The sequence below is a fragment of the Puma concolor genome, chromosome A2 (assembly GCF_028749965.1).
Source record: "Puma concolor isolate L17-30 chromosome A2, mPumCon1.1.hap2, whole genome shotgun sequence".
NCBI lineage: Eukaryota > Metazoa > Chordata > Mammalia > Carnivora > Felidae > Puma > Puma concolor.
The window spans coordinates 36627961-36653046 of NC_141668.1; positions in this window are offsets into that span (position 1 = coordinate 36627961).

Genomic DNA, 25086 nt, shown 5'->3' on the forward strand with positions numbered 1-25086 from the left:
ATGACTCCTTGCAGCTTTGAAGTTTATTATTAATTACATATAAAAACAACTGAAAAGGTTCTTCCTTGCATGTAGGTATTCTTGAGTGTGAATTTATTTATTCATCTATTTATTCATTCATTCATTCATTCATTCATTCATTTATTTATTTATTTATTTATTTATTTATTTATTTATTTATTTTTTAGTGAGCTCTACACCCAATGTGGGGCTTGAACTCACAACTCCAAGATCAGGAGTTACATGCTCTACTGACTGAGCCTGGCAGGCACCCCTGGACTGTGAATTTAAATATCAAAGAGAGTTTATGAAAATATGATCTGAGCAACATGTTCTTTGAAAGGAAATGGCAAAGGTGTGGAAAAGGTTGTGACTTTATTATCGCATTGATAAAAAGTTGGCTCCTTTGTTTTATTATTTTATTTATTTTACTTTTTTCCCTTTCCTTTCATAAGCTGTTTGTCCTAGGATTTGGCATAAAAAAATTTCCAACATGGTATGATAAGTGACAATGCTATATTTTGCTGTAGTAGAGGGTTTTTATTGTTGCTAACGCAGTAATACTAACAGAGAACACAGGGAGGAGGTTAAGTGGGTGGACTTTCAAATTAGTCATACCAGGGTTTGCATTCCACCTCTCCACTTACTGGTTACAGAAACATAGGCAGTTTTTAAAACCTCTTTAATCCTCAGTTTCCTCATCTGCAAACTGGGGATAATGCACAACGCAGAGGGGTTTACAAATTCCTTGAGATAATGTACTACTACAGCACTCATCACAGTAGCACTCCCGAATAAATTATATGCCACATGAAAACTGTTGGATAAAATTATGTGACAAATCAGTTTTTCCGCATTCTGTACTTGATAATGAAAAGATTTATTTGGAGAGAAGTAAATTAGCCAACATCTACTCTCTGACCAAGTGGGTTTCATTGACTCAGGCACTTGTATTACCTCCCACTGGGTCACCTGGATTTTATAGCCAGAGTTTTTCCATTGTTAAATCTGAAGGCAGCTGGCTGTGAGTTAGTTTAATCAGTGTAGTTGCTATAGGCAAAAGTACTCACTGTGCATATGTAATCTGTAAAGAAGAGGAATACCAATGAAGAAGTCACTGATCAGTGGCAAGTCATATAGTATGAATATTCGCCAAACCAATTTGATTATTGGGTCAAGGCTTTAATGGGTATAAATACTAATTTTCATAGAGCAGAGAGTAGATCTCAGTTTTTAATTAAAGTATCTCTGATGCACAGTATAAATATTGAGAAAATATTAGGGAATCGTTCATTTATTCTTTCATGGTATGAAAACATTATGTAATGATTCCCCGTTTCATTCATTCAAAGTAAGCCAACTTCTAGTGCTCACTTTGGAAGCTCATATACAAAGTAAGCCAACTTCTGAATTCCAAATTTAAAATACAGAAAACTTATAACAGTTGGTGTTAGCGCTAGAATTATTACCCACTCTAGAGGTAAACTGTAATGTCACAATGAAACAATCTGCCATACCTGCTTATTTAGATCCTACATTGGGTTTAGATACAGGGCAGATATCTACTTTGGAAGTAAAAGTTGGGGTGGGGGGACCCTACAAACATTGAAGGAGATTTGTCAATAAGGGCCAATCATTAAATTTGAAATAAAATTAGAAATAAACTTTTTTCTGGGTGGCTTCCACCTAGTGGCTCAGTTGGTTAAGGTCATGATCTCACAGTTTGTGAATTCGAGCCCTGCGTAGGGCTCTGTGCTGACAGCTCAGAGCCTGAAGCCTGCTTCAGATTCCATGTCTCCATTTCTCTCTGCCCCTCCCCTGCTCAATCTCAATCTCTCTCTCTCTCTCGCTCTCTCTCTCTCTCTCTCTCTCTCTCACTGTCTCTCTCTCTGTGTCTCTCAAAAATAAATAAATATTTAAAAAATTTAAAGAAATTAACTTTTCTTTCTTAAATTACGAAATATATGGAGAATAACATAATAAACACACTTCACACCCACATAACAAAACTTAAAGTTTAGCCATATTTTCTTCAGCCATTTTCAAAAATACCAGTTTCACTTGAATTTTTCTATGGGTCTCTTTTCCATCCTGTACTCCTTTCTCTTTCAAGAGGTGAGAGAAGAAGAGAGGAAACAGCTCAATTTTGTGTTTATAATTACATGAACATTTTAATACATTTCCTTCAAGAATATGTAAACTCTAAATGGAATAAAGACCTAATGTGAGACCTGAAACAATAAAACTCCTAAAAGAAAACACAGACAGTAATCCTTTGGACATCAGCCTTAGCAGCATATTTATAAATATGTCTCCTCATGCAAGGGAAACAAAAGCAAAAACAAACTATTGGGACTACACCAAAATAAAAGTTTTTGCACAGTGAAAGTAACCATTAACAAAACATAAAAGGCAACCTACTAAATGGGAGAAGATATTTGCAAATGGCATACCTGATATGGGGTTAATATTCAAAATATATAAAGAACTTAATACAACTTAACACACACACACACACACAAAAAAAAAAACAATCCAATTAAAAAAATGGGCAGAAGACCTGAACAGACATTTGTTCCAAAGAAGACATACAGATGGCCAACAGACACATGAAAAGGTGCTCAGCATCACTAATAATTACCAAGAAAACACAAATCAAAACTACAATGAGATATTACCTCACACCAGTCAGAAAGGTTAGTATCAAAAAGATAGGAATTAACAAGTGTTGGCAAGGATGTGGAGGAAAGGGAACTCTCATGCACTGTTGCTAGAAATGTAAATTGGTGCAACCACTGTGAAAAACAGCATGGAGGCTTCTCAAAACATTAAAAACAGAAATGCCATATGATCCAGTAATTCCACTACTGGGTATTTACCCAAAGAAAACAAAAACACTGGGGTGCCTGGGTAGCTCAGAGGGTTAAGCATCCGACTTCGGCTGAGGTCATGATCTCATGGTCCGTGAGTTCAAGTCCTGCGTTGGGCTCTGTGCTAACAGCTCAGAGCCTGGAGCCTGCTTCAGATTCTGTGTCTCCTTCTCTCTCTCTGCCCCTTCCTCCTCATGCCCTCCCTTTCTCTCTCTCTCTCTCTCTCAAAATAAACATTTTAGAAAAGCAACACCAAAAAACCCAAAACACTAATTCAAAAAGATATATGCACCCCAATGCTTATTGTAGCATTATTTACAACACCCAAGATATGGAGGCAACCAAAGTGTCCACTGATAGATGAATGGATAAAGAAGTGGTACACACACACACACACACACACACACACACACACACACACACACACCAGAATATCACCAGCCTGAAAACAGAATGAGATCTTGTCATTCATGACAACATGGATAAACCTAGAGGGTATTACTGTAAGTGAAATAAGTCAGATAAAGAAAGGCAAATACCATATTATTTCACTTCTATGTGGAATCCAAAAAACAAAACAAATGAGCAAACAAACAAAAAGCAGAAACAGACCCATAAAAACAGACAACAAATTGGTGGTTGACAAAGTATAAGGTGGATGAGAGGATGGATGATGAAACAGATGAAGGGGATTAAGAGGTACAAACTCCAATTATAAATAAATCATGGAATTGAAAAGCACAGCATAGAAAATAGAGTTAATAATATTGTAATAACATTGTATGGTGACAGATGGTGACTACACTTATCATGGTGAACTTTGAGTAATGTATATAACTGTCGAATCAATATACTGCACATCTGAAACTAATATAACATTGTACGTCAATTATACTTCATAAATAATTTTTTTAATTCAAAAAAATGCATACATGAGTAGTCCCTAGTACTGCATTTTTAAAAACTTTACTAATTGTACCCCTCAACATGCATCATTCTAGAATATATTTTTACATTTGCTAAACATTTTCAACATTTTAGCCATGTTCATATAGATAACTTTAATTTACTTATTTAACCTCTATATATTATTTCGCATAAGAATTACCACAATGAACAAATACTACTAAGGTACTTGGGTTATTTCCAAAGTTTTACTTATGAAAATATTTTTATTTATTAAAATAAATTTTATGATAAACAGTCAAGAACAGAGATACTGAAGCACAGAGTCTGAGAATGTGTAAATTTCACATTGACTGGATATTGCCAAATTACTTTCCAAAATGGTTTGGGAGTTCTTATTTATCCACATCTTGCACAACATTCGGTATTGTTAGATTTTATATTATTGCCTACCTGCTGGATATGAAATTATGTTTCACTGTTTAAATTTGTATTTTTGTAAGGCATTTAGATTTCTTGGAGAATTGATAGGTTTCTTTTGTTATATCTTATTTATATATTTTAGATATTATAGATATATATTAGATAATATATATCTCTTTAGATAGATAGATTATATCTATGTATATCTATATTCATATCCATCCTTCCATCTATCTAAAATCTGTAGTGGGGCACCTGAGTGGCTCATTAAGTTGAGTGTCTGACCTTTGATTTTGGCTAAGGTCATGATCCCGGGGGCATGGGATGGAGCCCCACATCAGACTCTGCACTGAGCATGGAGCTCGCTTGAGATTCTCTCTTCCTCAGCCCCTCTCCATATGCCCCTCTCCCCAGCATACACACTCTCTCTCTTTTTCTCTAAAATAAAAAAAGAAAAATCATTAAAAAAATAAAAAATAAATAAATGAGATCTGTGGTTATACTAATTACAACCAAAATTACAGGGGGAAGCATCAAGACTGCAAAATCCAAGATGTTCTCGAGTATCCACATTCAGAGCAATCTGTTTTATATACAAGTGCATCATGTTTTTACTCCACAAACTCACCCCAGAATCCCTCAAGGTAGACCTAGTGATACATGAGACAATGTGCCTCTACACTTGCCTACCATTTACTTAATTTACCTGACTTTTTCATATAATGTGACCACATTAAAAAAGGAGTCATTTAACCAAAGCAATAGTTAAACCAATAATTCTCAAGGAAACCTGCTCAACGCTGCCAGTCTTTAAAGGCATTTTAGTTCATCTCACTCTTACAGGGAAGAAAATAATGTGACTATCTTCCTTAACTTGCCCGTTTCATTTCCATGACTTGGTAACCTGTACATGTTGTTGTGAAATCAAAGGCTTAATGGTATTTAATTCTACTAAGCTTGACACATGTTCCTCCTCTAATGTGGTCCATCTTTCTTCTAATCAACAGAATCCTATAATTCTATTCAAATTCTTGTAGAAAAAAACACCTTGCAACAAATGTTTCCTGTTATTTCTGTAAGCACATATTCCTAGGAAAACTGGTTTGAATTTTTTTCTCTTTTTTTAAAAATTATTTTCATACAAGAAATTTTTGAAAAGCCAAAGGAAATATAAACAGGAGCAGACATGAATAGTACATTTATAACAAGTACACTATTTTGGATATATTTTATTTTTGTCCCACCCAAGATGTCAACATATTAACTTTATTTTCTATTATCTCTTTCGTTCAGTAAGGTCAAAATCTATCTTTTTAAAAAAATCATTTTTCTTTTTAAAAGAAAGTCTGGTTCCCTGTTAAAACTTATAAACATCCGTTCAGGTTCCTGAGTTTTCTGAACAGGTCATTGTCCCCACGTGTCTCCCAACTTACTGGATATCAGTCGTCTTCTTCATAAAATGGATATAAACATCCCTGTGAAACTAACGAAACCACATTATTTTTACAGTGTATAAGAATTGCTAAGCTTTTTCCTCTTTTTTTTTTTTTTTGATTAATTTCATGCCTGACTCAGTCAGAGATTAGGCCTTGACACAGGTTATAATTAAATATTGAAATCATGAAGTGCAAGAATGTTTAATTTTTAAAATATGAGTTTTAATTTACCTCATACAGAGAATAGCTCTGGTCACCTGCGGAGATGCATTACACACTACATTGCCTAATGTAGGATGCCTGAATAAGGCTGAGCATACAGTTAAAGTAAACTAATGCAATTTACTGAACAGCAGTCAAATATTTATCCAGTTGATGAAGCAGACTTTATGTGAAACTCAGACAATAATTAAAGAGAAGCCTTGCTTAAAACATGCTTACTCCAGTTTTCACAAATACGTTATATCCTCTTTGCATCTTCCATTTTTCTGAATATTTCCGTGTATCTAAAACACCCCATGACAATCATTCTATAGCATCATGTTTGACGTATTTCCTGATATTTTACTGTATTTTAAAGCTAGGAAGGTAGGTCAATTGCAGTAGCAGCCCCGATTCTTCTCCTTCCTATAGCATATCTTTGGCAATATGACTCTGCACTTCCTTCCATTGAAGGTGGAGTCTATTTTCCCCACCATTTGAATCTGCCTGGCTTGTGACTTAATTTGACCAAAAGAACATGGTAGCTGTATTATGCCAGTTCAGAACCTCTGCCCCAAGAGACTATATGCCTCTACTTGTTCTCCGAGAACCTGCCTTGGGTACAAGAAAAGGCCTAGACTGCCTCGTGGATGATGAGAAACAACATAGAGGCCATCATATATTGGTCATCTCCCAGCCACCCTGCTGTCTTACCACAATGAGTACAGTTAAGTTGGGCCAAACTCAAGCTAGGTTGGCAGAATCACCTAGATTACTTGCAGACTCATGAAAAGGAATGAATGGTTGCTGTTTTAAGCCCCTGTATTTATGATAGCTAATTAAATAGCTAATTGAAGCAGGATTTAGAGGTCTAATTCAAACTCTCCATCTTACAGATGAGACAACTGAGGCCCAGAGAGTTTCAACGCCTTATTTATATCTACACATTGTCAGTGGCAGAACCAGGGTTAGAGACTCCGTTCCCTAGCTCCTCAGCCAAAGCGTCTTCTATTATGCAATACTGCAATTCTTTTTATTTTATTTTTTTGGCAAGAGAGATCAATGAATGCTTGCCAAAAGAACTGGAGTTTCAGCATAATAGCATTTGTTAAAAATAATTTTAGGGGCCTTATATATATCTATTACAGTCATATTTTCGATATTATCTGACAGTATTCTCAGATCCCTTTTTCTAAGTTATGTGAAGAGAATTACCAATGACAGAAAGAAGATTGTTTTCAAGTGGAGTAATCCTATAATTTTCAGTCATTGTGATATTACCATTAATCCTTACTTTTGGAATATTTCAAGGCTAAAGTTAACAGACATCTTCTCGGAGCTTTGTTTAGCAGAACTCAAATTTTCTGTGAATTTCATTGCATCCAAAACTATCATCTGGAAAATTACTAATAGTACATCAGAGTCATCCTATATTAAATATTCCATATAATGAACATTTAAGAAACCCTCAAATACTTATATTGTATAAATGTACAAAGGCTAAGTCCATCATGCCATGGGATGGCATGTTATGAAACCTTGTTCAAATTTGTCCTATAAAATTTTTGATAAATTGTAATAAAAACTTCTCTACATTTATAGTCATTATACCTGCAATGTCTTATGTCCTGTAGCATTTGTTCCCGACGTTTAGCACATCCAAGTCACCTGGACAACTTGTTAAATCATAAATGGTGGGCTTCATCCCCAGAGTTTCTGATTCGATAAGCCTGAGCTGAGGACTCAGGCTCTGCATTTCTAACAAGGTCCTAGATGATGCTAAAGCTGCAGGTGGGGGGACCACAGTTTGAGAACCACTGCTCCATAGTTTTCAATAGTTGCTGAGATAATTGTGAATAGTTCATCTTAGAATACATCTTACTACAATATTTCAGTGAACGCTAAAGGAAGTATGTAAACTATATTCACAATTTGCATTAGTAACTGAATCACACAGTACAAAATCCTGTCAATCCAATCAATGAGACAGTCACTTCACTTAAGAGGTTGAACAGCCTTGGGGTGCCTGTGTGGCTCAGTCGGTTAAGCATCTGACTCTTGATTTCAGTTCAGGTCAGGATGTCAGGGTTCCTGAGATAGAGCACCGCATCAGGTTACGTACTGACAGTGGGGAGCCTGCTAGGGATTTTCTCTCTCCCTCTGTTCCTCCCCTCCTTGCATGCTTTCTCTCTCTCTCAAAATAAATAAATATACATTTTAAAAAAAGTTTGAACAGCCTTGACTTTGGGTTGAGACATGTCCAGAGTCTGTCCACAGATCAAGAAGGGAGGTTGTCAAAAAAAAAAAAAATTGCATACTGTCACAAGACCCATAATATTTGGAATGTAGGCACATTAGCTCAAATGATCATCCTCCAAAGGGAAATAATTTGCCTGAGTTTTTATAAGGTAAAGAAATGCCTACTTCTAATTCACAGTCTTTTTTTTTTTTAATGAGAGTATTCACATAACACTTTCCATGACAGCTTCTGCTTTCTATCACTCAACTCTTTGTGAAAATAGTCCATTTTTGGCTTAGTAACTGTATGTTTGGGTTTAGTCCAAAAGTGAACTTCTTGAAAGGTTTACAAAAAAAAAAAAAAAATCAGTTGTTTTTAATTCCTGGCTGCTTCAAATAAAGAAAACAAACTATGAAAATAGCAGTGGGATTTTAATTGCATTTTTTGTATTTAAATATCAGATAACTTCCTAATGGCCCTTTACATATCGGTGTCCTCTACAGAAATCCCATACCTGCTTAAATTTGAAAACACAAGTGAGATTAGAAAAAGACGGGTGTCTGCAAATGTCCTCAGAGAAAACACACACAAAAGCACATGTGTGTCCCAAACTCCTGAGTGTGCACATTTAAGAGGCGCCAGCCGACTCCATCTTTCTTCTTCTGGTAAACATGCCTCACTGGGTATTCAGAGAGCTTGCTTCATGAAGGGCCTGTGCAGTATTGTTTATAATTTTTATCGGTGTGGTTTTCTCCCACCACCTACTTAAAAGCTCATTTTTCCCAGTTTCTGTACTTTTTTGAATCTCCTTTTATATGAAAAAAAAAATGCAAACTGAGCTAACCTGAGGCATTGGGCAGAGAAGACTTTCATAACCTTTCTATTTTTAACATTGAACATTGTCTTAGTGTATACTTCCCTCATCCTTTAAGCTGATGCTACATAAAGGGTGAAAGTTCCCGGGTACCTAACAACACAGGGGGGTTCTCCTGAAGTGAGAGATTCCAGATTAGGAAAGATTACTGAGGGAGGGTTAGCCTGATTCTAAACATTGCTTTCCTGTTCCCAAATTAAATGGGTTCTTTAGCAGTTGATTCTATTCACATCTTTTTCTGATGTTGAGGGACATCTTTTTTTTTTAATATATATAACTTATAGACAGTGTGTCTCTACTTGTGTCATTATTAGATATGATTAACTGTCTTCTGTTGAGATATTTTCATTTTTCATAGACATGGAATTTCTAGCTGCAAATGTTTTCGATACTTTCATGAATATTTCCCAATTAACTCCAACTTACAGTTATCCTTTGAACTCATGTGGCTTCTATTTTTGCTGTTATTTTTTCTTATTTATTTTATATGATCTTGTGATGTTGCCAGTTAACATTTTATGGAAATGGGTTCTATCTACGTAATTAAATTTTAAGTGCCCTGAGGACAGAGACACATCACTGTGCCTCCTACGTGGAGGACACTCCACAAAAATGTGCTGATGAAGGACGGGTCACAGATGGTTAAGTCAATCCTTTCATTTGAGGGTTGGGGTAGCTGGAATGGGGGAGAATGAACTCAAAACACCTAAGGAATGGTTTCCCAACCTAGTTCAGGATTTTTTGGCCAAAAGCAACCCCAGGATAGGAGGCTGGTTCTTACTGGGAAGAGCAACCTAGCCATAACTACAATGATTATTTCCGCCTGAAGAAATGACATGTTGAAAGAAATGGAGAAAAAACTACCATGTAACAGGTAAAGTCACAGCCTAGCCAACTGGTTCAGTCCCCTTTAGTGAGTTCTACTGTTCTGTATGGTAGGAAAAATTGTGTACACTCGAAGGAAAGCCTTACTCTGAGACCAGGAATGCATAAACACATGCTGAATTTGTGCAAGGAGGAAGCTGTAAACAGGCTAAGGAACTTCATTTACGCCAAGTCATCACCCCCCACCCTCAAGGGACTTGAGTGCACAAGGCACTCGTTATACTTTATGTCAGGAACAGTACCTGTCCTTGTCTGCTCAGATGACCAAACGGCTCCTCAAATTTCTTTCTTGTTAGCTATATATTGAAAGGATTTTCCCCTTTTAAAATCAAACTGCTTATGGTTGTAGGCAGAAGCTGCAGGCAAATGGACTAGTCATTTCTCCATGAAAGGTCAAGCTCTCCTATGCTGAGAACTTCTTCAAGGAGCAAATTAAAGCATTGCTACAATGTGCATTAATAAGTACACATAAGAGAATCTTTCAAAAATTTGTCCTGATTTTCAAGTTTACTCCTCCCCACTTGCCCACACCCCCACCGGCCACACACACCTATTTGTACAGGATGGTGGCTTAGTGCTTACACCAGCACATATGTGTGTTGTGGGATCATGTAGGTATTATACCTGGAACTGGGTAATGCAGGTCCAAGATTTGGTTCTATCACTTACCACTCAGAAAGAAATGTGTCTGTGTTTGTGTGCATATGTATGTTTACTCCATATTTTGTATCTATGTGTCCCACTTAATAATTTGTTTTTCTATGTGTACTTTCAGAATTATCATATGGTCCACTGTTATATGAAATACACAAGTTCATACCTATGAAAACAGTATATATTGAAATAGAAATCTACACTGAAGCATGCCAACTGTTTAACTATGCATACAAATGCCACAAAACAATTTAGAGCCCTAAATTAAGAATGTTATATACAAGTGAAACAACCACAGGAACAGAGGTCAACAGAAAATAATTACACTCAGGAGAATTTGGACAGGACATCAACAAGAGCACAGACCATGAAATCTCCAGTGACCCAAACAGTTGCAAAATTGCAACCAAGAGCTGTAACTTTCATCCACTGAGAAATGCTTTTGTCAAGCTTGATAATTTTCTAATCCTCACATTCTGGCATGACTTGACCCAGGTGCTGGAATGAGCAAAGTTGACCGACTCACCTACTAGTTAGACAAAAGGAAATGTGGAAGTATCAACTATTCTTTCCATATACGGGAGTATAATTTCAAATTTCAAATTTCAAAATTTGTGCAGTCAGTGTGGAGAAAGAAGAGCAGACATGGGGTCAAATATCTCAGTCCGGGCTACCAAGCTACACAACTCCAGGAAACGCCATTTCTATCACCACAGACCTATATCCTCTTTTCTCATCAAGTTGGCCATAAAGAGCAATAAACCTATACAAAAAGACTTGACTTTGGCTCTAGGTCTATACCCACCACTTACCAGTCACATGAACTGGTCAAATCATCACACTTCCCCAAATATCTGTACCAAACTTTCTTAGGTTATTCCATGTGCTATGGATCCCTTTGACAATCTTTTGGAAGTCATAGATGCTTTCTCAGAATAAGGCTTTTAGTTGCATGAAATGATACAGAGGATTTTGAAGAATCAACTAACTTTTTTCTGATGTAGTAATAAACATGCTTCTTTATTAGCATACTAAAGATCAGTATCAAGAGACAGGTCTTGATAAATAACAAATAATTTGGAAGTACTGATGAATGTAAATAATATTTTGAGATATCTGCAACAGCTGTAATGTGATATGAAAATATCTGTCCTATCTACTAAAGACAAAATGGCAGGTACCTATTGCTGTCTTTGGCTTACATCTACTAAAAAAGTAAATGCAGAATTTTGGTTAAGGGTTAGTAAAAATGAGATGTAATTCTTTTCTGCATTCAAGTTCAAGGACTCCCTGAATTTTACCCATTGACTCCAGGTTAAGAACCATTGTTTCTTACACTTTAACGCAAAATAGGGAAACAACACTTGCCCTCCAGAACCCACTGAGCTTTGCCAGGATCAAATTAAATAAAATTAATTCAACAACTATTAAATAGGTGAAATCTATATGCCAGGTACTGTCTTAGCATCTGGGATTCATCAGTGAGCAAAAGAGACACTGTTTAGTGGAAAAAAGTTTTATTTGTGTACAATAGACTTTAAATATATGTTTAATAGACTATAAATATTAAATATATGTAATGTCAGGGGATGGTACAGAAAAATGATAAGGGAAATAAACCAGAGCAAACGTATACAGGAGAGATGGAGGGGAAGCCACTGTGCTAAGGTGCCATGTAGCAGAGACCCAAAGGAAGTGATCAACAAGGAGCTATGGACTGGGAAAAGGTGTCTACAAATAAAGTTTTCAGTATAACCTTAAATCTGGTCACAATCAATTAGCAGGCACTAATTTGTAATATAAGCCAGCATTACTAAGCAGGAAAATAATATGTAGACTTCCTGTTAGAATTATGAATTTTTATCAGGATTAGTATATACATTGTTTTATAGCCTTACTTCAAAAATTTGTTTTTTTCAGTTTTACTAAATATATAATTTTTTTAGCACATCTTATTCACAACAGGCACTATATTTTAGCAAATGAATTAATTTATTCTTAAGAGCTATAGAGGATAGGACATATCATTACCCTATTTCACAGATAAGAAAACATGCTCAGAGAGATCAAATTCATTGCCCAAATTTACCATCAAGTAAATATAAGTAAATTGCAGGACCGGGATTTGAAAGCAGCAAATAGCATATATAAATCTATCTGCCTACCTACCACATCACACTGCTCCTTAAAAATGTTACTGTTGTTTGACAGGAAAGCAATCCATTTCAAATACCATATTTAATTTTTTTTAACATTTATTTATTTTTGAGAGACAGAGAGAGGCAAAGCATGGGCAGGAGAGGGGGAGAGAGAAAGAGAGAGAGAGAGATACAGAATCTGAAGCAGGCTTCAGGCTCTGAGCTGTTTGTTAGCACAGAGCCCGATGTGGGGCTTGAACTTATGAACTGCAAGACCATGACCTGAGCTGAAGTTGGATGCTCAATTGACTGAGTCACCCAGTCGCCCCTCAAACACCATATTTTAAAAGTTGCTAGGAGCACTTAGGTGGCTCAGTCGGTTGAGCGTATGACTCTTGATTTTGGCTCAGGTCATGATCCCAGGGTCATGGGATTGTGCCCTGTGTTGTGCTCCACACTGAGCGTGGAGCTTGCTTAAGATTCTCTCTCTCCATCTGCCCCTCTCCCTCGCTTGTGCTCTCTCTCTAAAAACAAACAAAGAAACACATAAGTTGCTAAAATATTTTAGAAAACTGCATTAACTGAGAAAAGTTTGCACTGCATTCATCAGGGAAAATGTTCAAAGAACAAAACGCTGAGCCATGAAGGAGTCAGAAAAAGAAAAAAAAAAAAAAATTCCTGACTAGGGAAAAGAGCCATTTGAGAATCCCATTGAAAAATTAGAGTCTCCATAATCTTTCTCTTTTTAATATCTATTATGATTACCAAAAATTTAAATTAAAAACAGTTTACAAAGCTAATCAGAGGTACAAAAAAGGCACTCTTAACATTTTTTCTACAATTTAAGGAAAGCAATCCTGGATGCTTCACTGTAGGAGAAGCTTTAAGTGCAGTGTATTGAACCGTAGGTTAATCTCTGAAAAGGCCAGAGGCTTCATAAAGTAGATAAGAGTAAGTAAATGGGAAGAACACAGTGATATCTTTTAAATCAAAGCTGGCAAATTTTAGAGAGAGAGAGAGACTAAAAATAAAAATAAAAATAATTAGAATCAACTTCTATCTTAAATTATTTTTCTTTCTGAATGTTTTCTTGCTCCTAAATTACTCTTCTCCTCAGGAGTGCACTATAATAGCTCCAGTGAAAGATGACAGGAGCCTGAAGAAAAACAGTAACAGTGAAGATGGCTGGAAGAAAATAAAGAATTTATGTGATATCCAATAATGGGAGAGGGGCAGATGGGGCAAAGGTGGACGGCCAAGGGAAAGGTCCAGATTAGTTTTGGTTCCTGTCATGGATGCCAATTGGATGGTATGTTATAAATAAGATAATGAGTATAAGAGAGAACCAGAAGGAAGGTAGTGAGCACAAATGTGGAAGTGTTGATTATTAACTTGTATTTTTCAGTGTTGAAATACTGGGAGATCCAGATAGCAATGACTACAGGCAGTTGCATATAAAGCTCTGGAACTCAAGAGAGAAGTCTGGAACTTAGGAAGAAAATGGGGCTAGAAATAGAGCTTCAGGAATCATCAGCGTCTGGACAAAGACAGAAAATTTCACCAAACACCGAAGGTATGCCCAGAGCATGGAGGAGGTAAAGGTGACTTTGGTGGAGAAGTTAGAGAGACCTAGGGAGCCAGGAGAGCACAGTATCAGCTGCACAGAGGTCAAATAAGGATTAGGGATGGGGGGTAGAAGTTGGAGGGGTCAGTACATTGGTGCCTTTGCATTGGAGCTTTTGACAGAACAGTTACATTGATATGGTGGCAGACAGTCTGAAGAACACGGGTAAGAAGTTAATAGGAAGCTAAAATCAGAATATAACTAATTCTATTCATGTACTTGCTGGTTAAGTGAGAGAGAAAGAGAGAGAGAGAGAGAGAGAGAGAGGGAGAGAGAGAGGGAGAGAGAGAGAAGCTAGATGCCAACGCACAGTCAACAAATGGAGAGGCCAAAATTACCGGGAAAAGAATAATTGATGGCTAAGTACCTAAAAGAAACAAGAAGGGATAGGACCAAGAATACCTACAGGGCGTGGGCATTAAAGAGGAAAAGCAGGAGCACCACCTCCAAGATTAAACAAGCAGTGGTTCTTAATGTGAGCAGAGAACATGTTGTAGACTTATAAGGGCAATGGTTTTGTCTGGCAAAATGACTGGAGGCCCAACTGGCACTCAGTAAGTGGGACTAAGGAGAACAGAAATCTTGCAACTCCTGAGACACAATGAAGCATTGTCCCACGTCCCGTACAACTATCAAATGCCCCAAAGAACATTCATGTAGGTGAACAATCTGTTTGTAAGGAAAACTCTGTTGTACAATAAGCACCAAGTGCCTCTGAATGACTTTAATACATATAGATTCTCCAGGAATACAAATACCATGTATTCAAAGGAAAACTGATTTAGGTTTATTCAGATCTTTACCAAGAATTTGTCATAAATTCAGAAATTCACATGATCAAAAGAAATACAGTTAGCATTATGCTAACAGAAAGAAATCAAACACAAAGGACGCCTGGGTGACTTAGTCGGTTAAGTGTCTGACTTTGGCTCAGTTTTCTATCTCACAGTTTATGAGTTCAAGGCCCTCACTGGGGGCACTGACAGCATACAGTCTGCTTGGGATTCTCTCTCTCTCCCTCTCTGCCCCTCCCCCACTCATGCTTTCTCTCTCTCTCTCAAAATAAAAAAAAAAAATAATAAACTAAAAAAAAAAAAGAAATCAGACATAAAAGGCCACATATTACATGATTCTCTTTATATGAAATACCCAGAATAGGCAAATCTAGAGAGGTGCTTCTGGACTTGATGTTTTAGACCTTCTAAACCTTTGGGGTCTACACAGCATTCCTAAGCAAGAGCTAAAGCTAAGTTGGCTGACTAGCTGGATTCTGGAGACACAGGCCATTCAACTCAGTGGGAATTTTCTGAAAAAAAAAAAAAAAAGATTAGAAATTGGCTTTGAAAGGGAAAAGAATATGCTGAAGAATGAGTATGTTACATACAAAGTCAAGGCCTAATATCATCTACCAGGTCCTGCTAAAGGAAGAAAGGAGTGAGTTACTGGCTGAAGGTTCTGTAAGAAGACCCTGGTTGAAGTGCCTTTCATCATTCAGTCAATAAAACCGTACTGAGCTGCTGCTGTCCCATGTTAGGCCCAGAGCCACGCCAGCTGCAGTGCTAAGGCCCAGGGACAGAAAGATGAATGAAATACTTAAAGTCCTCAGAGGAGTGCTTGGCCTTGTGAGAGAAAGCAAACAATGAGAAACAGGAAGTGAATACCAATGCTAGATTTGAAATACTCTAAGGCCTTTACTACAACTCAGAGTGTGGTCTGAGGACCAGCAGCCTTGGCATTCCTGGGAGCTGTTAAAAACACATAATCTCAGGCTGCAGACTACAAACCAGAACCTGAATTTTATTTTAACAGGAACTGTAAGTAATCCATATGTATGTTAAGTTTGAGAAGTGCAACTCAGGGTGGGAGCCTGGGGGATTCAGCTTTGGGCTGGTCCATAAAGGAAAGTTCCAGATTTTGACTACTGTGTTTCTTTTCTTCAGGGCCTCTGCTTTTCATAAAAGTCCCTTGGTATATTCTTAAAAACTTCCACCACCTGTAGTCACCTAATGACTATATTAAACATTGCTTTCCACTCTAGGAGGCGGTGGCCATTTATTAGCATTATGAAGTATTCTGGCCAATAGGTGATGACTTTGATATCAGGTTAACTGATTAATTAAAGGTTGATCCAATTCCCTTGACTGGACTCCAAACTGTATTTCCCATATGTGAACTGAACATTGGAGATACAAACATGTATTATATGGCCCTTGCCTTCAAGAGTTAATTTTTTCACAAAGACTTGATTTTAGTTACCATTTGGTCTAGGTAAGAATGCCTAGTCACTTCCATGATGAATAAATACTTGCAAATTCTTTACCAAACCCTGGACTATATAGTTAGGGTAAATATACATCTTGCTTTGCCAGGACAGTAACAATTTATTCTTATTGTCCTCAAATAGTTATCCTTCTTCATTCTCAAAAACATTATATTTGAATAAATTTTAGGAGCACCCTATCTATAGCTAAGTGATGGTCATTGAGGAACACAATGGTTACTGCTTTGAAGTTGACCAAGAGAAGGAAAAGGAATGTGCTCTTTAGCAGGGAGGTTATCACCAACACAATGGTGGTCAAGGAATAGACCACAGGAAATAGTCATGTGTTGATTTAAAGGGAGAGATCCATTTGTTTTACTCTCTCTCTCTCTCTCTCTCTCTCTCTCTCTCTCTCTCTCACACACACACACACACACACACACACACCATAAGATCTGCAATAGAGATGGAAAAAGACCGGAGAACCAAATTCACCACATCTTAAGAGTATATTGTAGGACCGTTAGAACATTAGAGATTGCCAAAAAACATTCATCTCCCCACCAAGGCTAAATTAAGTAAAAACTCACTTGATACCATGAGTCTAAACACTGTAGTACTATTTACCTTCCCAGGTTAACAATATATTTGAACTTTCTCTTTCATCTAGTTTAGTGAGTTTTAACCCTGTCAGAACCAACAGCCTCTTTTATGATACAGCTTTTGCAACATTTGCATTAATATACTGATTTTAAAAATTCATAGGTGTGGAGCCTGTATGGCTCAGTCGGTTAAGCATCCGATCTCAGCCCAGGTCATGCTCTCATGGTTTGTGAGTTTGAGCCCCATGTGGGGCTCTGTGCTGGCAGGTCAGAGCTTGGAGCCTGCTTTGGATTCTGTCTCCCTCTCTTTCTGCCCCTCTCCTGCTCATGCTCTCTCTCTCAAAAATAAGTAAACATTAAAAAAATTTAATTCATAGGTAATATAACTCACCTATAAACATAATAGTAAAAATCAAAGTAATGCCCTAATACTAATATAAGAAATAAAGTAATATTCAATGAAACAACATGTATTGCAATATGTAAATCCTCCAGTGTGTTTTAATGAGTCAAATACTTGCTGTTCTTTGAAAAATCAATGCAAATGGGATAGCTACAAGAGCAGAAAGAAGGATGTGTACTATTAGTGAGTTATCTTCTATGCCCTCTGCTCTCACCCTTCACCCCCAGGAACCAAATTTTGTCTCTTCTTCCCTCTATAGATCTCTATTTTTCTATTGTCAGTGCCTCTACCTTAATTCAATCTCCATGATCTTTCTCCTGATTTAGAAATCATTCCTTAACTAGTTTTTTTCTAAACTAATATGTCTCCTACACCATCCCCCTTTTTCCCATCATCACACAACTTTCAGAGTTTCCCTAATTATTCCACTCCACTCCCGAAAAATTGTAAATGATTATCACGTCCTAAACTATACATCCAACCTCCTCTATGGTTGCCGGCATACTACTAGACATTCTGCAACATCCCTATGCTTTCCCTTCTCTGTGGCTTGCACATACTGGTCTTTCTCCTAATTTCTATGTCCCATTTATCTATTATTTAAAATCTTCCCCTGGGAACAATTCCATTCCTTTTGCCTACATAATAGTTTACACACACCTCTATTTTGACACCTGTCATATTGCATTTTGGTTCCTTTCTTATCAATCCAGCTCCTTCCCACCTTCCTGGAGTCAAGCTCCTTAAAGGCAGGAGTTAACTTGAATTACTTACCTGTAAAACATGAGGAATGAACCAGTGGTCTGGTACAGAGTTGAGGCTGATTATTTGTCAAACGAATGAGTAAACTAACAAATACGTGAATGAGTTAAAAAAGATTATCTCTGAAAGTACTGGATTCTTAAGTTAATTAAGTCTGCCTGTGGGGGATTTATAGTCAGAAACTTTATCAGTCTTTGACTTGGCTGGCTTCAAAGTCCAAACCATCTAATAAATGAGGCCCAGAAAAAGTTAAGGAAGTTGCCCAAGGTAGCCCAGCTATGAAGACAGAAAAAAAATACAAATGTAAATCACACCTTCTTGCTCTTTTCAATGCAGGGTGTTTACCTCTGCAAAGTAGCAAGCAAGAATAAATATCTAAGAAATACACTTTTTATAGATGAGAAACTTTGCTATGAGATCCTCGTGAACTTCTTTTCTTAATGCTATACTGGCACATAAAAGATTCAGTGTGCACTGGGGAGATGCTGCAGGATGCAGGAAGTTTAGAAGACGAGAGGAAAAAACCTAACAAGAGGAGGTTTATTCTGTAAGCACTCCACTTCATTTTTGGTTTGCAGAGCAAAAGAAAGGCTTTTGAGAGTCACCTTTAATAAGCATGCGTCATGTTAATAATCCAATCCATGGATCAATAAAGGCTGAGGAGATCTTTGCCCAGTGGCATTATTAATATCCTTTTGGTCCTGAGGGGGGCACAGTCTTCTTAGCTATCGCTTAGCTGAACTCAATGTAAACAGAGACAATAAGCCCTGTGGTTAAATAGGTGGTCCACCACTAGGAGCTTTGCATAATGATGATAAGTAGGAGGTTCAACAGAGTAGGAGTATTCTTGAGGGGGGTGCTCAGCAACTCCATATTTTCAAAGCTGACTAATCACGAGTTTGATAAACCTATTCAATATGATGCATGCTTCTGTGTTAACCAGGCATTCCTTTATGGAAGTCCTTACTCAAAGGATCTATTTGGCCCTTTAGACACACTTGCATTTACATGTTCACTCAGAGGTCCACTTCTCCTTGCAGCTGGCTGCTCTCTGCTTTCATTAAGCATCCATAGTTCCGGGCTCTGACATGTGTGTTGTATTTATTAAGCACATATGCAACAGGCCATTTAAATGGATTAATCTTATTTAACCCTCCCAACAACCTTATAAGGCAGGTGTCATAGTCACTTCCATTTTAAAGATGATGAAATGGAAACCCTATGGGTGGAGTATCTTCCCAAGAGCACACAGATACAGCAGCCGGGTAGGCACTTGACCCCATCTCTAACATGAAGTAGGTATCGGGTCTGTAGATTTCCCCACTGTCCCACCCTTGAACACATAGGAGGAGCTCAACAAATATCTGTTGGATGAATATATGTGCCACACAGTCTCACAGTTTTCTGACCTATCCTTGCCTGCATCTGCCCCAGTGGAAGTTCAGAATGCCTCTGCACTCCATGACTAAGATAGTCTTTGCTAAATGAAAGCAGTAATGAGAGAGGTCGGGAGGGGAGAGTGGTTTTGCTAAGGCCAGTTGGAGGATAGAAAATACCTGATAAGGAATAAGTTTTCCCTCCTAACTCCTTGAAGAATCTGGGGTAGTGTGTCTTCTCACAGGGAAAGGTGACTACCGCTGAAAGCAGACTGTGGTCACTGGATTAAGTCAGGCCCACAAACAGTCTCAGGGCACCATGGCATCACCATTTCTCACCCAAGACAAAAAAACACACTCTTGATCCACTTCTACCTTTTAGAAACCTCTTCACTGACGTCTGTGAAATTACAGCTAATATGTGAAGCCCTCCATAAGGACTGAGGTTAAGCTTTGCTTTCGTTTGTTATATTCCCAGATATAATTTAGTGGGTGTGGAAGCCAAGCTGATCTGAATTAAAATTCCAGCTTCAAAGAAAGCAAGCTGTGTGGCCTTGGGCAAGGCACTTGACTTCTCTGAGCTTCAGCTCCTTTCAAATTAAAATGGCCTGATGTTGCTTGCTGCACACACTTATTATAAAGATGATCGTACAGTATAAGGAAGAGATCTGGCAGCAATTTCCAAGTGCCTGGATTCAGGCCAACTGCCGGCTCTGTGACTGGGAGCGAGCTTTATTTACTTTTCTCATCTGTAACAACTACAATAATAGTATTGTTAAATAAGAGGCAATATGCCCAAAATGTAGTCTCTTGTGCTAAGCCCACATGGCCAAACCAAGACTTAATACCTAATGCCTAATTTAAACACACTTTCACCCTCTCCCAGGAGTGGAATCTTAAAGCAGTCAATCTGGAAATACCTAGTCACCACTAGTGAGGTAATCTGCCTGGTAGACCCCTATTATACCCTACAGGAAGGTGACCTTGCCACAGACAATCCCCTCTTTGCTAGTAACTTCCTCGTCCTGCCCCCTTCTGCCTATAAAAACTTTTCATTTCGTACAGCTCTTTGGAGCAAATTGTGATTTGCTAGATGGGGGTGCTGCTCCATTCTTGAATTACTGAATAAAGCCAATAAGATATTTAAAGTTTACTCAGTTTAGTTTTATTTTTAAAAAAGCCATCAAGTTTTTTTCTTCTGTCCTTAGTTCTGACATCTTTACTGTGATGGCTTCCCACTTATAGACGAAAGATAAGTAGTTTTGGCAACACATTCAGATGTGGCCTCTCCCACAGAGAGAAGGGGAGAATCCTTTCCTTATCTCTTAGAAACAAGAAACCCAGTTCTGCTGACTTCCCAGGACATTGGCCTCACTTCTTACTGTCCCTGTTCCCCACCCAAATTCCAATCGTAGGTAAAGGGAATGGGACATCCTTGATTGGTCTAGAACACTCAGAATTTAATTAGGGCCTCCCATTCCTGATTGAATTCTGGTTTTGCCAGCAAAACGAAGTAGGGAATCGACATGGGGGGAGAACCCCCAGGATTCTTATACCCAGTATTCCAGAGGACACTGGGGGAACTCTGGACTTGCAGGCCAAGGCTCTTGGTCTTTTGCCATGTGACTTTCACCTAGGGGGAAAAGTTATACTTGATACTTACAAGAAAGCTATATTGTTATCAGGGGATATAGTTCTACAAAGCTTGGGCCAATCCATCTCCAAAGGGGACAACAGCAAAGGGGCTTTCATAACATGTCACTATGGGATTGTGGAAGGAATGGTGACCTTGGCAGTAAAGGTACCTTAGCTTGAATCACAATTCTGGCACTTACCAATGGGTTCATCGGCCAAAGCAAGTGTCTCTTAGAATATCAGTCCCTTTATCTGTAAAAAGTGGGTAATAATACCTGCCTTGGGGTTGTTGCGAGGATTCAGATAACATATGTGAAAGTATTTTGTAAACTGCAAATCTCAATACTGTGTAATTGAAAGGTATGATTATCTAATGAACCAGTCCGTTTTACCTCTGCATGTCCTACTTCTCCAGCCGTTTAAGTCTTGTTTTCCTGCTGGCTCACCAAAGTAGCTTCCTGCTGTCTCATTACCACCTCATGTTTAACATGGCAAAGATCAAGATTTTAATTTTTTACTGGAACACACTCTTCTCTTTTCAACTCTGCAGTCCCTGTGGGGAATATTACTCCAATGCCAATCACACAGGCCCGAGTCTGAGCCTGTTTTAGAACCTGCTCTTTCAATCTCTCCCTTTACAACCATGAGTTCATTAAATCTTGCCACTTCCTACACAGCTTCTCTAATCTCCAGCCTTTTGCTCCCCCTAAAAAACAAGTATCTAGTGCAGATTCCTGTCATTTAACACATAAACCTTCTGCAACCTTTTCACTAGCTTTGCTTCTTCAACTTTATGTGAAATCTCCCCAGACAAGATTTAAAGATGAGAATTCCTGCAACATGACATCTCTTCCTACATGCTCTACAACCCTAACCTGGCTGTTTCACAACAGTGTAGATTTCAGAAGCTGAAGGAAAGGGATGGAGAAAGCAGTGGAACAAAAGTGCTGAACACAAACTACGCATTAGGGACTCTACTATGTTCCTTAAATACATCATCTAATTAAGTCTTTGCAGAAATTCTATGAATTAGATGTTATTAAAGAAGACAACAGATCCAAAATGGAGTCACTTGTGCTAAACCCAAAGTCACCAATACCTTAATACCTAACTTACACCTAACTTAATACCTAACTACACCTAACAATTACACTTTCACCCTCTCCCAAGAGTGGAATTTTAAACCAGTCAATCTGGAATTACCTGGTCAGCACTAGTGAGGTAATCTGCCTGGTAGACTCCTGCCATCCCCTAAAGGAAGGTGACCACAAACACTCTCCTCGTTCCTGGTAGCTTCTTTGTCCTGCCACTTCTGCCTACAAAACTCTTTCATTTCCTATAGCTCTTTGGAGCTCCTTTCTATTGGCTGGATGGGACACGGCCAATTCATGAATCATTGAATAAAGCCAATAAGATCTTCAAAATTTACTCCACTGAATTTTGTCTTTTAACAACTTGATTATTTTGAAACTTCTGCTTTGAAAAATCTTGAAACCTTTCCTACTTGACTTAACATTGGGTGAAATAATACATTTCCATTGTTTAAGATAATTTAAGCTATCAAGTAGATGATAGCTTCCTAAGTGATAACATAGGCTTGAGCCTTTATTTCTGCAAATTAATTCCCAGACCTTTGACAAATTGAGACCCTAAATGCAGTGATTTCCTCACAAACTTTTACCAGGACACATAATATCAATTGCTCCTTCAAAAAAATCAAATGTAGCTATTTTTTTGTCAACAATGACCACACAAATGTGGATATAACCTGTTTCCTATCTCTTTTATTAAGCAAAGTACAAATCGGAAGGCAGGTGTCCATCTTGTTATCTCTCATCTTCTTGAATAGACCTTAATAAATATATATGACTTAATAAATATATATGGACTTATAGACATTGTTTGATCCATCCTCATGGATTTGGAGAAACTATAGAATTTATAACCTTCTCCATGAATGACTGTGATCACTTGCCCCTCAGCCTGTGATGACAATTTTTGTCCCAGGAGAACCTGATTTTTCTTTTTTCATTCCTAACTCTTTGTCTCTCTCTGCTTTATTAACACTCTCTTAACAAATGTTAGCGAATCTAGAACTAGGAGCACAGACAAATGCTGTCGTGGGGGAACCAATGAGCTAAGGATTGCTGTGAAACATGCCTAAAATAAGTGGCTGCACTTCTTCCAGGGGGCCATAGGAAAAGAATTCCACCCCAAGAAAGTGTTTCTACATTAGAAGTGCCCTAACAGAGGCCAAAGCTTCTGAACACTTCATTTAATTTAACAAATAGCGGATTGTTTCTATTCACACTTGCTAAGATAATATTAAACTGCACAAAGGAGAAAAGAATAGGAAAAAAATCTTATTCCATGTATTGTCCAAGTGACTTTTGGTGAAGTTTAAATAATAGCTGATGACTATTTATACTAATATCATTGTTAAATCTAATAATGTGCCAATTTTATATTGTCTAGATTCACTTGTATTCAATGTAAACAGTGCCTGTGAGTGATGTGAATGCATTAGCATGGTGTAAATGATATTCATTATATATGAACTGTCAGCTCTGCTCTAGGACCCTTATGATAATGAGATGTTGCTTTTCCTGAAGCTTTCCCAGTGAGTAACCATTTTTAATAAATAAAGTAAAATATGGATCCCTAGAAGACTTCATAGTGCTTTCATTGAGAGTTTTTTTTTAAAGTAAAGCATGTATCTCAAAAGTAGAGTCCTTCATGTTGCTTAATCTAGAAGCTATTTCTGTCCTGTTCTTTGGAGATTTTTTTTCATTATAGCTGCCCATCATGGTCCTTTTAATGGACAAAGTTGGAAGCTGAATAGCTAGATTACATTGTTACGATTTCTCAGCTGTTGGATTTCCCTTGTTGGTTTGAAAGAAAAAAAAAAGATTTTATTTCATTTTGAAATGTATAAATGATGCCAAATTCCTATTTGAAGTTGTCAGACTGTGATTACCAGTAGAACTATAACCTTACTTATGCAAATCACTAGAGTTCATGGTAAGTCTGACATTTACAGAATTAATGAACTAAATAATTAAGTGACCTAGTAAGTGAATTGGTAAACCAGAACTATTAATCTTTTAATGAATTCTTTACTATCACTTAAATAATAAATTTTTTGCATAATTTTAAAGGATTACAGTAAAGAAACATTAGAATAGGAAACCCATTATGTGAAGGAACGTTACTTTTATAAATCCGTCATTATGTCTCTTTTTATTGAATTCATTTCTATTCAGGTTTAGAAAAGTGGCAATTCCTATATTGGTGACTAACAGTCCCCGACTTCGAAGTTTTTTTTTTTCCCCCTCACTGAGACAGAGGGTTTAGGATCATTTACTGCTTCAAAAAACCACAGCCTAAAATGAGTAATTAGCATACAACTATAATTTCAGAAATCCCCTATTTGATGGTGTGCATCACATGTGTTTCAGAATTTTTAAGCTCTTGTAGGTTAACTAGCACATAAAAGAAGGCCTTCGCACCAGCTGTCTTCAAAAAGCATTTCTCTCTTCTCCACAAATGACTCTTTTTACCTTCCTTTTCAAATACCTTTAAAAAAAAAAAAAAAACTCAGATCACAGCTATTAAAATAACTGAACTGCACTAAACACAACCAAAATTTAGAACATTGAAATGTCCAGGGTTATATCAGTCAATAATGAAAGAGAAGAAAAAAGGTTAGATTGGGTCTTCAGTATCCATACTAGTTGCCTGGAAAGGGACTGCCCTCAGTAGGATCAGGGATTATTGAATCACAAGTATTTGGTAACT